General features: G+C 36.2%; 1 pseudogene; it reads left to right on the top strand.

The window, feature by feature from the left end:
* Positions 1-4,645: 4,645 nt before the first annotated feature.
* Positions 4,646-5,380, top strand: LOC116593515 (annotated as a pseudogene).
* The last annotated feature ends 13,617 nt before the right edge of the window (positions 5,381-18,997 follow it).

Raw genomic sequence — 18,997 nt, 5'->3', positions numbered from 1 at the left:
TATTCTTGCTTAATTTTTTTAGATGAGAACATGGGAAGGGTGCAGAATTTTTTAAAAATATACTTCTTGTGTATTTGTATTTCTTCCTCTACTGGTTCTTCTCATTTATTTATGCATAAGGATAATTTCTATGAATCAGTGATTAAGCAAGTACAATTCTAATACCAAGGGGGAAGTTTCCTGTACAAATCTCATTTTAATAAGTTAAACAGAGGCCTAGTGAGAGAGAGAAAGAAGTTCTCAGGTGGCATAGAGAGAACTATTTTAAAAATATATATGTCCCACATTTGTTACTGATTTACATAATATATAAACATATATTGATTACAAATGGACATAAATGGACACATACAATGATACAATGCATATTCATGTGTGCTTTTTACTATGTTCTCTTTTTAATTTTCTTTTCCAGTTTTACTTAAAAGTTAAATAAAAGCTTCTCCCTTATGCTACTATTGCTACCACCACCCACAAACACTGATGCAGGGAAGTCATCTTATATTTTAATATATAGATAGATTTTTTTCTGTGCTTATAGAATTATATTAAATGAATATATGTATCTGTCTATACAAACATATGTGAGATTTTTAGGTCTTTGCTTAGTTTCCAAAAATGGCATGACAGTAGATATGCTCTTTATATCTTGCTCTTCTCCTTCAACCGAAGTTCTTAGAATCCTTTTGAGTCAAGTGGTGTGATCCTACTTATTATTTTTAATAAATACAATATATCCTAAGGTATGGATTTATCATAATTTGTTCAATCATATCCTTTTCACTTGTTTCCACCTTTTTAAAAAATTCTAGTAACTATGAACAACGCTACAGTAATTATCCTTGTACATACTTTCATATACATTGGTGGTTTTCATTCTTCAGAATAGATGCCCAAGAGAGGAATTACTAGGTCAAAGCATGTGTCAGTTACTGGAGGCTAGAGAGAGTAACTCAAACTGCCATCCTTGGTGGCTCCCTGGGAAGGAGAAAAGTGCATTGAGGAGCACTTCTGTGTGTGGGATGTTTATAAGGACCTGGCCCAGTAGAGGTACTGTTAGGGATCGATTGTTTCTGCCCCCCTGCCCCACAATTCATATGTCAAACTCCTAATTCCCAAAGCTGGGTATTTATAAGTGAAGCCTTTGGGAGATAACTGAGTTTAGATGAGATCATAGGGATGAAACCACCACAGTGGTGGCGGGGGGAGAGGGGTGTGAGCAGAAGGGGAAGAGAGGTCAGACCTTTTTCTGACATGAGAAGGACACAGCAAGATTGGTACAATCTAGGAAGTGGGCAGCCACCAGGAAGGAAATCTGCTGACTCCTTAATCCCGGACTTCTCTGCAGCTTCCAGTACTGCGAGAACTGAGTATCTGTTGTATACACACATCAAAACCTCACATGGTGCCCCTTAAATACATACAATGCTTATTAATCATTCCACAAAAAAGCTGGGAAAAAAAAAAAAATCTGTTGCCTATGCTCCCTAGTCTATGGCATTTTGTTACAGCTGCCCAAGACAGTACAGGCACAAACCGTTCCTTCTCAGGCACTGGCCGAATGCAGTCACATGAGGCAGGAAGATGGAATCAAAGCACACGCCACAGAAGTAGAGAAAAATAGATTTGGAGAGCTCTGGGCCTTCTCTTTCGATAAATGTGTGTGGGCGCTTTCCTAAATGTTAGTAGTTTGCTTTACTAAAAAGTCTGTAGCTCCACATTTCTTTACTGGCCGAACATAGATGTTATAGGGCTTTTTAACTTTGAATGCCATGATGATTGTTAATTGATCTTTTAAAAATATAACTTGCATTCATTTTTCTGATGGCAATTAAATTCAAACATCTTTTCAAATGCTGCTGGCCACTGTATTTGCTTCTCTGTGAATTGCTACTTCATAGTCTTAGCCCACTTGTTAACTGAGGTTTTTTGTTGTCTTATCAATTTATAAGAGGATTGTTAGAGTTATTAACCTCTGAATTGCAAATATCATTTCCAAATCTATCATTTTCTTTTTATCGTAGTTGTGGTATCTTTTCCTGTAAAAATGTTACATTAAAATTATAAAATACTTATCTTTTCTCTTATGGTTTCTGGTATACCAGTTTGGTTAAAAAGTTCTCACAAAAATTGTGCATAGAGTCTCCCATGTTTTATCGATAATGTTACTGCCCTGCTAAAGTTTAAACATTTTATCTATCAGGATATTATTCATTTTAAGGGAAATAATAAATCTCAGGCATGAGTAGAGAGGTGAATTCATCACTGAAAAGTTGGATTCATTCGAACAAACTTTTTGGCCAAATACTGACTTTTACAATGTAAAATAGGGTTCACTTTTATTGTCTTCCAAATGTATAAGGGTCCAATCTCTAAGTTTTTGGCTTCTCAATATTTCAACCAATAGTAAAAATATTCTTGTCATTTTACCCATTGTTCATCTTTTGGAGTATGTGAAGACACGTCAATGAGATCGCCACAGAAGCCTCTTGAGCTTTTGTAAGGAAATGAACATCCGCTATCACATTGTAAAGAAGAGAAGCCTGCTTATCCAGGCTTATCCAAGAACCGATCAAATTCTGTGAAATTCATCACTTGCTTTCATAGGAAAAAAAAAAAAACCCGTAAGTATAAAAAGTAACTGCAGACTTAAAACCATGATAAAAGTAATAATAAAAATCTATACCATTAAGAAAACTACAAGATGGATGTGAAGTCTCACACATGAACCCATTTTCCCCTTCATTCCTTTTGCCTTTATGTTCAGGAAGTAATTGTGACCCATTGATTCTTTCCTTTCATTGTCAAAGAAAAATGTCAAGGTTAGAAACCACTTCCAGTCACATTACTTTGGAGCCCCACTTTCCTCTCACTTATTCTTTTAAAAGGCCTTTGCTTGGGCTTAGTAGGGCAAGTTGAATGTCTGAGATCTAAAATGTCATAAAGAAATGCTCTTGTTAAAAAAATCACATTTCCATGAACAGAAATATTCAGAACACAAGGAGAGGATAGCACATTTTAAAATACCAGAGTAAACCATGGTATTCTTTCCCCAATCAGCTGTACACAGCTTCTGTTAGATTGTATGCTAACGGAGCCCTCACACACAGAATGTCACTGACATGAAGAAATTCTAAGAAAAATTTTAAATGAAGTTTGATTTTCCTGGCAGACATAGCTAAAGCTATTCCAGTTTAGATGTTCTGAGCACAGCCCTGAATTTCAGCACTTCTCCAGTTTCAATCACTTCCACGGGCATATCTTTATTTAATCATTTCAGTTTGAAAGGCATATTTGTTGTCCATTTTAAGCACATTTCTTTCATTATCACTTTGTCACCCAAAAATAGTGTTTTCTTGAGGGCTCATTTTTATTTAGCAAAAATGACCATAATGCCCTTTAAAAGTTGTGAAATCTTCTTTTGAATATTTTCAAATACCTAGAGCCATAGACTCAAAGATTTTCAGAATAATTTAACTTATATTCGTGTATCAGGCTTAAATATGTTAGGTGAAGAAACAAAACAGTATATATATTCGGGTGCTGATTTCTTAATTATAAAAACTGGTAACACTCAAACTATTTTGGCAAAAATATCTCTGGGACTACTCTGGTCATTTTCTTGAAAGCATGTTCTAGTCAAATGATTGACTCCCTGATGCAGAGAACGACCATGATTTATCTGCTTTCTTATTCTTCTTTTTGTTGAGCTTTATGTTTGGAGAATGACTTCATTCAACAACTTCTTTGATAGCTATAAAATATCATTACATCCAGATGTAATGAACATTGTAGTTAGTCTCATTATATATGACAGTAGCAAACTCACATTTGGGTTCTGGAGAATTCTGAGAAACTGAGGAAAGTTGAGGCCCCTCTTCCAAGAACAATGAATGTATGAACAAACACTAATGGGTTGATAAGGTATTTCTTCTAATCAATGAAGCTTATAAATGGACCGCTAAGATTCAATATTGTCATTGTGGTAGTGATCTACTGCTGTGTAACAATATTGTCACAAATTTAGCACTTAACATGGCACATATTTATCTTGCAGCTTCTATTGGTAGGAGTCCTGCTGTGCTTAGCTAGGTTCTCTGCTTTAGGGTCTCATAAAGTTGTAGTCAAGCTATTGTCAAGGCCTATGGTCTGAGGCTTGAGTAGGATCCACTTCCAAACTTGTTGGTAGAATTCAGCTCCTTGCAGGGACTTGAAGGCCTATTTTCTTGCCAGCTGTTGATCAGAGGCTGCCCTGAGTGCAGTTTACAACACGACATTATTATTGACTTCTTTAAAGCCAGCAAGTGGGAGAGAATATACCAAGACCACCTTATAATTTTTTTCAGCTTTATTAAGGTATAATTAACACATAAAAAATATGCATATTTAAGGATGACTTGATGTTTTGATATACATATACATTTTGAAATGGTCCCCGCAATCAAACTAGTTAATATTTACACCATCTCACATAATTTTATCTCTCTCTCTCCCTTCCTTCCTTCCTTCCTTCCTTCCTTCCTTCCTTCCTTCCTTCCTTCCTTCTTTCCTTCTCCTCCTTCTTCTCTTTCTTCTCTTGTGGAGAGAGTACTTAAAGTTTCCCTTCTTAGTAAATTCAAGTATACAGCTTTTTTTCCTGTCTGGAGCCATGGAAGGTGCAGAAAAAAAGAAAAAAGAAGGTTCCTGCTGTGTCAGAGACTCCTAAGAAAAAGCAGAGGTATTCTGCAAAGTTAATATCAAGCGCCTGAGAAAGAAATTTGTTCAAAAGATGCTTCAAAAGGCATTGAGGAAGCTTATTTATGAAAAAGCTAAGCATTACCACAAGGAATCAAGGCAGATGCACAGAACTAAGATTCAAATGGCGAGAATGGCAAGAAAAGCTGGCAACTTCTATGTACCTGCAGAACCTAAATTGTAATTTGTCATCAGGATCGGAGGTATCGATGGTGAGAACCTGAAGGTTTGAAAGATGTTGCAGCTTCTTTCTCTTCACAAGATTCAGGGCCACCTTTGTTAAGTTCAGCAAGGCTTCAGCTAACATGGTAACAATTGTGGAACCATATTTAGCATGGGGGGGTCCCCAAACCTGACATCTGTACATGAATTGATCTACAACCATGGTTATGGCAAAGTCATTAAGAAGTGACAGATAACACACTGACTGCTCAGTCTCTTGGTAAATATGGCAGCATCTGCTTGGGAGGATCCGACTGACAAGATCTATACTGTTGGAAAAGCTTTCAAAGAAGAAAACAGTTTCCTATAGCCCTTCAAATTATCTTACCCATGAGGGAGGAGGAAGAAAAAGACCAAGCATTTTGTAGAAGGTGGAGGTGCTGGCCACAGGGAAGACTAAATCAATAGCTTATTGGAAGGATGAGCTGAGGTATCTAACAATGTTTTCATCCAGTCAGTTAATACATGATTACTTACAAATTGAAAAAAAACAAGAATTCAAGTATACCATATGGTTTTGTTAACTAAAATCATCATGCTCTTTTCATTAGATCTCTAGAACTTACTCATATTATATAACCAGAACTTTGTACTGTTTGACTAACTTCTCCCCATTTCTCTCCATGCTCAGCCTATGACAACCACCAGATGCAACTCCCTGCATCTATGGATTTGACTAGTTTTGATCCCTCCTATAAGTGAGATTATGCAGTATTTGTCATTCTGTTTCTGGCTTATTTCACTTAGTGTGATGCTCTCCAGGTCCATCTATATTGTCACAAATGGCAGGGTTTCCTTCTTTTCTTAAAGCTGAATTACATGTGTCTACATCTCACCTTCTCTTTATCCTTTCATCTGTCAACAGACACTAGGTAGCTTTCCGTATCTTGGCTATTGTGAATAATGCTGCTGTGAACAGAGGAGTACAGATATCTCTTTGAGATACTTTTATTTCCTTTGGGTATAGACCTGGAAGCAAGATTGCTGGATGATATATTTCTACTTTTAATTTCCCGAGGAACATCCATGATGTTTTCCATGGTGGCTGTACCAGTATGGGACACAAGGGTTCACTTTTCTTCACACACTTGCCAACGCTTGTTATCTATTGTCATTTTGATAATAGCCATTCTAAACGTGTGATGTTGTAATTAAAATAATAGTAAATATTCTGAATTTTTTGTTATAAAAGGAAGTAAAAAATTAATAGTTCTAACAATTTTTAGGTGTGCACAAGATTACCTCAATTTGCACAAGATTACCTCCATATTCAAAACAGCCAAGTAGTTTTATGTAACCGATGAATTACTATGTATTGCCTCACCATATTTTTTAAAGAAGGGGTTTGGCTTATATTTGTTATTTTCAAAATGAAAAGATCTATAAATTCCAAGTCCTATGATCTAGTTATTTCATGAATAAGATTATAATATTTATTGCATAATTTAAGAATCATGTAGTGCAGTAATTTAGGAATTATTTTCCCAGCACCTTATGGGGTCAAGACAGTTGGGCAATACATAAAATTACCAGTGGAAGTGAGAAGAGGGGGAATTTAACTGTGACTGGAGTGACCACAAAAGACTTCAAGACGGTGATCCATAAAAATTTTTTTTGAAACTGGGAGAAAACCATAAGATGATGTAGTCTAATGACATCATTTTACATGTGTAAAGACTATCATGCATATGTATTCCTAATGTCATATATAGCTGAACATTCGGTCCCAGTACATGGCTCCTCTACTCTGTCCGTTTTGGTATGCTCTATTTCTAAGTATTTTCCAGGCAGAAGTGAAGGGTTTTACTTGACTCATGATTTAAAAATTAGGTGTGGGAAACACTTTATCATAAACAGAGTTCATTTATTCCTTCCATGGAGACTCTAAGCTTCTTATTTTCAAAATAAGAGAAATCTTTTCTGAGGCAAAATGAACAGGGGTTTGGAAGTAGAGATCCAATTGCCTTAAAGAAGGCATGATATAAAATGGACTAGAAGCAAAAGAGATGTAAATTGTATGTTTCATGGAAAGAAACTTGGCCAGAAAATTTTCAAACGTCCTGACCTATTAATACTTATAAGGAAATAAAAATGTACCAACAAAGATTTATATATGTAAATGTTCACAAAGTTACTTACAAAGCAAAAGCTGAAAATTATCTACATATTTGATTAGAATGAGAGATTTCTTGGTATTCTGAATCTTGGGGGTGGGGGGTGGGTTGGTTAAGTCTTTTCAAGACTTCCGACATAAATGGAGTAGAATGGTAACTTACCAGGTGGAACCATGCTAGTCTAAATCAAGGCTGGTCCAGTTGTGCTGGTTTTTTGGCAATTTGCAGAACTATCACAAATGATAGAAATGAATTCCTAAGCTGTCAGAAAAATTACTGGCTCAAAAGAAGGCAGTGTCTATTTGGCTAAACTCTTCAAGAAGATAGTCATTAACATTTTGAAACTTCCATCATTTGTTATTTCTGAAGTTAAAGGGAAGTTAAATTGATAACTTCATGAAAAAAAATTCCTATATTAAAATAAAGCAAAGTTTTTGAGTTTCTTTTCCTCTCTTTTTCTCAGTTGTTTTTATGGGACTAGATGCTTGGAGACAAAGCTAACACAACAAGAAATTTTAAAAACATGGTTTCAAAGAGCAGCTTCACTGTCTTATTGATAAACTGATATATTATTATCAAACCAATTTTAATTCAGTCTTCAAAATGTAATAGTTCTTTCAAAATAACCAGGAGACACTTTAAGAATAATGCATTTTGTCCATCATTTACTTTCATCTGTCATTTAAATACTGATTTTTTTTTTTTCCTCCATCGGAAAAAAAAAGAAAGTTTTACCATGTTTTCAACATGCTGTCAAAGATGTCTTTATTGTCTTCTCAGGAGATGTCTATGCAATTTCCTCTCCCTGGAAGGATGATATACTGACCTTCCTCATTCAGACAGAATAAAGTAGGTTATGGTGGCACTACCCACCTCCCACATATAACTTCATTCTTATCAGTGAAGAGACAAAAGAAACTTTAAGTATTAAAATCTCTTTTACTTCATTTTCTCAGTGTTCCCTTCAGATGGAATTTGGAAACGAACTTAGGTTGAACGTTAATTAAGGTCTAAAGGTTTGGGAACTTCCTCTCAAAGTCCACCATTCATAAGTGGTCCTGCTTACTGATGAAAGAGAGAAAGGCAGAAAGTATTTTCTGAAACTCCAGAGACAGAATGTGTTCAACAGGATGCCCCAGAGAAGTGGCAGTTCCAAAACCCTGTATCAGGGAGACACTTAGCATGTCTGACTCCATATTGCTTCTCGCTCCCTTGCTGCTTTGACCTAGAGCTTAGAGACTACGGCTCAACCCTGCACACAGACATGTTAATCATCAAAGGAATTTGAAAAAGAATTTATAGCTGAAATTTAAAAAAAAAAAAAAAAGTTGTTGTTGTTTTTTTTTTTAACCCCAACTTACTTCACTCAAGGAGATAAGGGAATATGTAAAGAAATGACTATGCTATGTTTAAGGTTTGCAAGAATGACATGACCAGATTCCTGTACCCAAAATCAACTGAGAACAAAAGAAGTTACATAACCTCCCTCAGATGTCAGTCACCTTTTCACTCTAAATCCCTCCCACATTCCCTATGTCCTAACATAAAAGATGCTCAAATCTCATGCTGGGGGAGATGGTTCTTTGGGATGATATCCACCATGTCCTCCATTAGCTGATTTTCCAAATGAAGTGCTCTCCTCGCCCCAAACTTTGCCTCTTGACTTATTGGCCTGTCGTGCAGCATGCAAAATGAGGGTGGAATCAATCATGACACCTGCTTATTCTTCTAAAAGTTAAATAAAAAAATGTATGTATTATGAAACACTGTGAAGACTTGGCCTCTGAAAGTGAGGTTTAAGATTTTTTGTGTTTTTGCTAAAATGGTTAAATTGTCTTACTTTTTCAATTTAATTTTTTAGAATGTTAAGAATTAGTGTATATTCCCAAAATTAGGGGGAAGATGAATATATATATAAATATATGTTGTATATATTAATATATGTTAATATGTTATATATTAATATATCAATATATGTTATTACTATATATAATAATTATGTATTATTATTAATATATAGTAATGTGTTATTATATATTAATATATGTTTTGTATTAATCTATATAATGAATTATTTCCTCAGATTGAGTTAATAAATATAATAAAAATGACCTCTGAAACATTAATAGGATCAATGCCTGGAGGATATAAAGTAGTTTGACCAGTCCTAGGGACAAGTTATCAAGGGTCAATCTTTAAAAATTAGTAATAATTCCACGGATGTCATTAAAATCTTTTACTTATTTTAAGTTAATTTTTCAAACAATTTCTATTGCAAGTAAAAATAAAGTATTAATTGGCATGAAATTATGCACAAGAACATAGACAAGTCTCCATGTCCATCATCCATTCATCCATTAATTTATTATTTTATTTATTCTGCAAAATTTATTGTCAAGTGTGATGCACTCTCTTAAGACACTGGGGATATAGAACAACAACAACAAAATACCTTCTCTTTCCTCAAGGGAGTTCACAGTCCAATCAGCGAAAGAGATGTGCAAGACAATAAATGCAATATTGTATTTAAACAATCTTTTTTAAAAGATTTATTTATTTGAAAGAGAGAGTGTGTCTGTGTCTGTGCATGTGTGGGGTAGGGTCAGAGAGAGAGAATCTTCAAGAAGACCACCACGGAGTATGAAGCTTGATGAGGGGCAAGATCTCACAACCCTGAAAGTATGACCTGAGCCAAAACCAAGAGTCAGCCCCTTAACTGAGCCACCCAGAAGCCCCTTAAATAATATTTTTAAAGTATATGCTGCTTTAGATATACATTCTTAAAGATTTTATTTATTTATTTGACACAGAGAGAATGAGATCACAAGTAGGCAGAGAGGCAGGCAGAGAAAGAGGGGGAAGCAGGCTCCCCGCTGAGCAGAGAGCCCGATGTGGGACTCGATCCCAGGACCCTGAGATCATGACCTGAGCTGAAGGCAGAGACTTAACCCACTGAGCCGCCCAGGCATTCCTAAATTTTTAAAGTATAAACAAGAAAGTTTAATTGTTCTACAGAGAGGGTAAGTTAGAAAAGACTATATGGAAGACATTTAAGCAGGGAACCACGGCAAAATTATATGAAAATGATATAAATGACTCTGACCTTGAATTCTTACATCCTCCAAACTGGGTTACCACTTCCTATTAAAGAACCGAGTCCTTGAAAGACCAATTAACATGCCTGAAGTTGCTTAGTGACTAGAAGCTGTTTCAGGATTTTAATTCAAGTTATTGTCTAAAACCCGTGTTCTTTCCTCTACTCAACATCGCTCATTTCCACACCTCCTTGTCTGAGACCTGCTATAAAGATTTCTCTTCTCCCCCTGCTTGTTTTCAAGATCAATGCCACTCACCATGTGTCTTCATGGTTTTGGACCCTCACTGTATTTAAGGAACTATAGAATATAGTTTCAAGGAACTATAGAATCACAGAAATGGAAGGGATAGTTGAAGACATCCCATTCAAGAGTGGTTTCACAACAAAGGGAAAGAAAAAAATCCTAGCAAAGTTAAGTGAATTGAGTAAAATCAGAAACCAACTTAGTTGTAGAGTAGCTCCAGAACCTTCTAGTCCATGCACCTTCCCTTATGCCTAAACTGTCCCTTCTCTGGGGGTCATAATATCCAGCGACATAGTTTATTTTAGGGAGAGAACTGGCTTTCTTCTTTTCATCTTCAAAAAAATGTGCCAAGTACATGGGAGTGGGAAGCCGAGAGCCATGAAATGAAAAGTAACAAATCGCTCTTTTCCCCATAAGAAATGGGGCTATAAAAGAATAAGAGGAGAATCAAAAAGGCAGAGCATCCAAACTAGAGCCCCAAATTGTCAAGGTCAGAGACCATGATTTTTAGAAGCACAAGTGGTATTTTTATTGTGTGGCTACAATTGATCCTCGAGAGAGGACTTTACCTCTATTTTGATATCAGTCTATTTGATTAGAAAATCAATTTTCTAATTGATTAAGTTCTTTCCAGCTTATCTCTCAACTCACACAAAAGACCCTGCAGGGCAAAGCACCCCTTGAAGAGAACAGAAACTACCCCCTCAAGCTGCCCTAAATGCCAGCAAGACCCCTTGTGATTGACCTCAAATGACTGAGCTGACCTTTGCTGCCCCATGCCCCCTTTGCCCCACACTTTCTTCGTATAAACCTGGAAGTATTTTCAATACTGAAGACAGTCTTTGAGACATTAGTCCACTGTCTTCCTGATGTTGGTCTCACTGAAATAAATTCCCTTCTCATTTCGCCACTACTCATCTCTGTGCCTGCTAGCAGCGAGGGGCCACCCTTGGTCTTTTTGGGGACCCTGAAGCCAGATGCACTTGCATCCCTCTGCCCTGTTTATGCTCTTTGTCTTGACTTTTAGGAAAACCTCCTACAATCATCAACACCTTATAGTATAAAAATGAAGGAAAATGAATTACATTTCATTTCTGGGATTATCTTGTGAAATAAAAAACAAATCCTGATTTAGCAAAGAAAGAGAACATTAGAAAGGTTAGCTGAAAGGTGGGGTGGGAGCAGGAAGGGACAATTTCAGGGGCGAGGGTGCTATGTCAATAAGGAGAACTCTGACCATAACATAGGTGAGAGTTGTAAGAGTTAGGTACAAAGGATTGTGTGACTTTGTTGTTGTTGTTGTTTTGTCCTTGTTTTTAATGGTGTGTGTGTGCGGGGGGATGGGGGGAAGGATAAGCAAGCCTAGAAAAAGCCAAGTGTAGGGAAAATAGGTAAAAAGATGGCCTCATGGGAGAGTGGATCTGAGTGTTTGATCCTGAAGCCCACAGAAGGGGCTGTGAGCTGGCTCTGACTGAGCGTGGGTCAAGTTCAGAGGAAAGAGTGAGGTTCCTAAAGTCCTGTTTACTCATTCATACTCCCTGGAGTTTTGAAAGGAGGTATAGCAGAAGAAAGAAGCAGCTGGAAGAGATATTCCAATTGAGAGGAAAACCCACAACAAATATGTGGTAAAATGGCAAGAGCTATATGAACTCTAAGAAAGTAGATAAAAAGCAAGGGAGGAATTCATACTCTCATTCATCTATGATAATATTTTATTTCAGTGCAGTTGTGATTTTTCTAGTTAAATATTAGTTCTTTATTAGTAGTTCAATTCAATTGGCTTAGGATATAGTCTACACATGATTTTTTTAAATGATACTCTATCTTGTGGACTGTGGAAAAGTTAATATGCCATAGAATATTAATTCTATCATCACTGAAGGAAGGGCTCTATACACGTCCATTCAATCACGTTAGTTTGTTAATTGTAATATTCAGCCCTTCTATAACTTTACTAATTTTCTTCCAGCTTGTTCTAATAGCTATTGAATGAACTATATTAAAGGCCTCTGCTTTGCTGTGTATTTTTCTGTTTCATTCTGTCATTTTGGGCTTATTTTATGTCATTCAAAGTTATGATTTTTAGTTCATAAGTTTCAAAAATTCTCTTATCTTCCAATTGGATTGAATCCCTTGAAATAATTTATTTTTCATAATGCTTCTTATCTGGAATTCTCCTTCATCTCATATTAGTAGAGTGATCATACATTTCTTTTCATAGTATTTACATGATTTACATTCCTCCACCAATTTACTTTCAACCATTTTGGGTTCTTTCTCTTGTGGTAGCATGCATTTTATTTTATTTAGTCTAATCTCCTTCAGATTAATATTTTATTATTCCATTTTTTTTCTATCAGAAAATTGGTTGTAAATTCTTTCACTGTTCTATTTTTGGCTACTCTAGAGATCACCACACGCATCACTGACTTCTTGATGCTCCCAGACAATTAGATTTTTAAAATCTATTTCTCCTCTTCACTGTTTCATCATTGCTGTTATGAATTTGCTTCTACATTTATTAAAACTTGACAAGGTATTGTGTACAGATCCAACTACACACATATTTTAGCATTTCCAGTGCTCTTCTTTTATATCTGCAGTTACATTTTCCATGCAGGATCATTTTCCTTCAGCCTGAGGAAATCTCTCTAATACTATAATCAGATCAACTGATGATGAGTACTCTAAGCTTTTGTCTGGAAATGTCTCTATTGCAACTTCTTTGCATCAGAATAGTTCTTGTGGTACATAGAAGTCTAGTTTGGCAATTTTTTCTTGTAGCACTTTAAAAATGTGATTTCCTTGTTTTTAGATTCCATTGTTTCTATTGAGAAGTCAGCTGTCAGTTTCATTGCCCTTTTTTGGTGATCATCTACTTTCCTCTGGTTGCTTTTAAGAATTTATCTTTGGGGGTGCGTGGGTGGCTCACTGGGTTAGGCCTCTGCCTTAGGCTCAGGTCATGATCCCAGGGCACTGGGATTGAGTCCCGCATCAGGCTCTCTGCTCAGCGGGGAGCCTGCTTCCTCCTCTCTCTCTGACTGCCTCTCTGCCTACTTGTGATCTCTCTGTCCAATAAATAAATAAAAATCTTTAAAAAAAAAAAAGAATTTATCTTTGTCAGGGCACATGAGTGGCTCAGTGGGTTAAGCATCTGCCTTCAGTTCAGATCATGATCTCAGGGTTCTGGGATCAAGCCTGGCATTGGGCTCTCTGCTCAGCAGAGAGCCTGCTTCTCTCTCTCTCTCTCTCTCTCTCTCTGCCTGGCTCTCTGCCTACTTGTGATCTCTCTCCCTCTGTCAAATAAATAAATAAAATCTTTTTAAAAAAATAATTTATCTTTGTCATTGGTTTTCAATGTATTTCATATGTATTCATATGGTTTTTATTGTAATGTGTACATATTTATTTTTTTTAACTTATCCCACTTGGATTACCTGAACTTCTTGAATCTGTGTGATATCTTTTATTAGTTTTGAAAAGTTCTCAGCAATTATCTCTTTAAATGCTTTTTTTTTTTGATCAGTCTCTGTATTTTTTAAAAACTAAACTCTTTTCCTTTTTACTAATCTTACTAAACCTGACCTCCTGTGTCTACTTGATTATTATTCCTGGATTTCACCTCTGTATCCATTTTGTCTGTTTTTCATATATTCTCTTAATTATATTAACCAGTGTTACATTGAAATCTTTGTTTGCTAACTTTATTATCAGTTTCATTTGTGGGCCTACATCTACTCTTTGTTTTTTCTCTGATTATCAGTCATTTCTTTGTCTTTTCCTGTATTTACGATTTTTTTATTCCTAAATTTTTTTTAATAAAAAAAAAAAAAACTACAAAGAACCTGTTTGGTTTAATCTTCTGACATAGTGGAGTTTCTCATTCTTGTGTTGGACACGTAGGGTGAAGGGCTGATTATTTTGCTCTTATCAGGAATTTTGTTCTGTTAAGTCTGCCTGGCAGTTTTAATAATACTCGGGCTACCTCTATTTTGTCTCAGAGTGTGGTTTTCCCAAACTTTGCTTGTGAGCATAAGGGGCATTTTTCTCCTCAGTTCTGTCCTTTTAAGGTACCCAGCCCCACTCTCCAGAATCCTAACTTTTGAAGATAAAAATCTGTCAAAGGTCTTGAAAGGGAGACTAGCTTGAAAGGGAAACTATGCACTTGAGGCAGGTCCCACATCTCTGGCTGGACTTTGTTTCCTAAGCACTAAATGGCAACAGGAGACATCCATCTTTCTTTGAGAAGCTTTTACCATAAACCTCCTGCAACCCACACAGCCATAGAACTCAGAAAATATGCCATTAGTAAAACCAGTCTTGTGTTTGAAGTCCTTCAAGTTTCTAATTTGTCACTTCAGATCCACACAACTGCTTTGCCTGTCTCTCTTTCCCCTAGAAGCTGCCAAGGCTTTTACGGCAACCTTCAAGTTTTGCTCTAATGTAATGACTTCATTAAATAGAAATAGCTAGCAACCTTCAGCTTCACCTAGGACAGAGTCTTGCTCTTCCAGAATTGTGGTTCATCTAGTCTCATTTCCTCCACGGTTTTCTAATGCCTTTAAAACATAATTTTTGTGATTTTCTAGCTTTTTCTAATTGTTCCAATGGGAGGGTGGCCATTTACCACCTACTATGTTTATTTAAGAGATGAAGTATCGGTATATATTAAAACAATACTTGTTCTCATCTGAAATTTCATATCACTTATAGTCTTTGATGCATTAATCCTATTCTTATATTGTTTTATTGCTTAATGTATGCTCATCTTATTTCTTTGGAAATTACAAATGTTGATGGAAGAAATATTGCTTTATGTCTCTTATAGACCTATCATAATACTGAACATGGCATAATTAAAAGCCAGTTTGAAACATCTGATAGTTGAAAAAGCTGGTCTATGGGACATGATAAATATTCATCACAATCACAATTCTTCCAGCTTTATCCTCGTAAATCCTTGTCTAATCCATATATCCAGTTATCTATTCATATGTATACCCTTTCTCTCTCTGACCCCCTGCAAACTGTCTTCATAAAACTCTTCTCAAGGACTGAGAGAGTAAGCATATATAAAACAAATCTACAGCTTTTGTAAATCTGCTTATAAAAAAAGTGGCTCTTTGCATTGTTTCTTATCCCTTAAGTGTGAAATCCATCCAAGAATTTAGGGCAATGAAGGTTTATTTCTCATGATAAACTCGCATGCTTCCTTCAATTAAGCAATAAGTATTCTCTAATCCATGTACTTTCTTCTTTGCCCTGACTGCTATGAAAATAAGGACTATTTTTTTTTGTTTAGTGATTAGAGCTACATGAGTGTATGTGTAATCTGTTTTTATTCTTACTCCTTACCCCGTGGTATGTGTTTATTGTACGGGCATTTTTGTGTAGATTTATGACAAGCCATACCACATTTTAAAAATGGGTAAGAGTCTACATAATCATATAAAGCCAATACGATGGACTAGACAGCCAGAGGTTTGTCAGCTTTGACAGATGTTAGGCATTTTTATTGCCAGGAGAACCAACTTAGCATCGTTCACTTAATATTTGCCAAATATTGAATCATTAGCACAATCTCATGTGGTTATCATTCATTTTTCTGAACTTGTACTTTTTTTTATTTATAAGAAGATTTAAATATCTCTCTATGACCCAAGCTCAGGTGTTGTGTGTTTAAAATTTATAGAAAAAAGGGTAACATTTCCAAAACTTTCTAAAGGTTTGCCAACATAAGCTCTGGGCATCTTAAGTATCTGAACAATTAAGTTACTTTTAAAATTTTACTAGAACAATAAGGGACAAGGATAAAGCTCCACCAGAGAATTGTATGAGCAAGAGTCCAAGATTTGTGTGACAGAATAGGCTAAAATATCAAAGCTTTATAGATGTGTAGAATTAATGGGTTAGGGAGAAATTGGTAACTCCTTAATGAGGACAATCTAAAATTTTCTTTTCAATAACTGTAGTTAGTTAGCATTTGTGCCCACATGTCATATGACTGGCATCTTCATTTCATTTTCCAGATGTCAAATAATCTCTTCCCATAAGAAAGCAGATTGTTAATTCCATTCATGTATGCTCACCCCACAGAAGACAACATTGCTTGAAAGATCATTTCCAAATAAAAAGGGGAAGCTGTGGAATTATTTGGGGCCTACCAGTAATGATTATAGTCCTGAATGAAACGAAAGTTCATGCAACCACACTTTGTAAACTTGCGCTGTAGTCAGTTGGAGGTTTGCTGTATAAGGGAAAACAAAAGCTCACTGAGGGCCAGTGTTGGAGCAATTTGAATAAAGTCAGTCCTCTTTGTAAGTAAGTAATTACTTAACTATGTCCTGTGGTGGTTTCTCCAACTTTCTATCCAGATAACATCAATTTATCAAAAAAGTTATCACGACAGTGATTTTTATAAACAAAAGACTTTATTTCAAATATATTTTACAGTTTGCGTGTAATTAGGATTGCTTTCCAGACTCTGAAATTTAATACTAAATTGAACAGGCAAGGTACAAAATGGTGTGTTTACTTAGACCTACTGAATTCCTACACTTCTGGTAATTTTTTAATTTTTTTTATTTTTTCCTTTTAAAATTGAATCAGTAGCGACAGCAGTGTAAAACAACTTTCATCCTCTTGAGTTATCTTTTGAACAGCAACAAAATACCATTCCATTCCATATTCGCCTGCATATTTAGAAAATGGCAATAATGGGGGAGTAAAATCTCATGAATCTGGACCTGACTAATTGAAAAGTGATTATTGTGATCAGAGCCGAACTGGTTCATTCTTGGTGGTAAAAATAGTTTGCTAAGCAAATTGGTAGAACAAACAAAATCGTAGGACAGATGTTTAGCCTGCTTAAGAAAACATAACTATTTTTAAGAACTTTTAGCAATACTATTGCATACACTTTACATACTAATTACAATGCTTACTTATAAAACAGGTCCTCTCAGCTAGCTATTAGATTGCTTTAGCAACTCAAGAAAAATAAATCTTTTTTTTTTTTTCATAAATATTCTTTAACTCGGACATCGGACTAATTCATGCTTACCTTCACCTCCATTGCTATAACTGAGGTTTCAGTGATGGTGTTGTTATAAACAGGGATGACTGCTGAACTTCAAAATTTGGTAAGAATGAGTGTCCTGATTTCTTAAAAATACATATGTGAACGTTCTCAAACACCAACAACCGAAATTGGCAAAATGGAGATAAATGAAAAAAAAAATGGGTTTCATTTTACTATTGCCAGTATTCTTTTGGTTGTTCAAGGCATTGGCAGAAAGAAAACAATCCATTATTGCATGCTAGTCCTAAATATTCCACAAGAAATTAAAAAAAACATACAGGCCAAGAACAAAATGCTTCCAAACGGAAGCATCACAGGACAAAACCAAGCGAACTTTATTTGGTAGGAAAGAGAGGGTAGCGGTGGTTGGGACGTCACTCCTCGAGGGAGCAGGTTTCAGCACGGAGATTTTCCCCGTCCACATATCCTTAGCGCATCCATTATGATAATGACGTTTTTTGAAGCAAGGGGCTGAGACTGTGACCAGTGTAGCCATAGGTGGTCTATTACAAACACTGCATGGAATGTTTATCTCTTCACTTCTTCAATGGCTATTTTCCTTCCCAAAGAACCTCAATTTGTTTTGCAAATACTAAGTGGGTGTCGTTTTGTGTGTTTCCCTTCTATTGTCAGTGTTCCGCTCCCTTGGGAGTCTCCGAAGCCTCCTGCTTTGCCCATGAACTACGCCAAAGCAGAGAAAGGAGCATAACGTACAGAAATGGTGCTGGAGGTTCAACACCATCTAGGAGGAGACAGACTGCGAGCTCTTTCCAGTCTCCAACGCCTCTCGCTGACCCTAAGCTTGCAGGTTTTCACAGAGGCTGAAGGTTAAGCATGGTGGCCCAAAGTCAGTAGGAGAGGGAAAACAGCCCCACCTCCTGGTTGTTTTGAGACTCCAGGGCACGCCGCGGGATTATCTGGAGCTGTTCAACAGCAACAACTTTATCTCCATCTCCAGAGATTTCTGATTCACTACGTCTGGAGTCCCGCCCAGGAATCTATACTTTGAGCAGTTAATTCTGAAGCAGGTGGTCCGTGGACCAGTCTTTGTAAAAAAAATACTTCGCTTAAGGAACACAACGGGCAGAGCGTTAGTAGAGTAGATCCTTCTTACGGACTTTATATTCATTCGAACCAGAGGCTATCTGACCCAACGTCTTGATACTTACTTAAAAACCAAGCAAGCCACCGAGGAAACAAACAAAACCCCCTGCAGGAACCGGTTACACACATAACTATCAAGTTAGAAAAACATAATATGGTGGAAGAGACGTGCAGAAATGGTCATCGGAAGGAAAGGAGGCTTCTCGTTTTTTTCACATTTGCTTAAAAAGTTGAAGGTAGAATCCAGAGGTTAATGGGGTAGACTCTTAAATTAGATGCCAGCAAGGTGAAAATTATAGATCTCAGTAATTTCACAATCTGAACTTTACATTTTTTTCTATACAAACAATAGGATAAAATATAATTTTAAAGTGTGGAAACCCTGCCCCCATGATAGCATC

Source organism: Mustela erminea, chromosome 6, assembly GCF_009829155.1.
Source record: "Mustela erminea isolate mMusErm1 chromosome 6, mMusErm1.Pri, whole genome shotgun sequence".
Lineage (NCBI taxonomy): Eukaryota > Metazoa > Chordata > Mammalia > Carnivora > Mustelidae > Mustela > Mustela erminea.
Note: the sequence above shows the minus strand (reverse complement) of the source record. Positions and strands in the feature narration are given on the sequence as shown.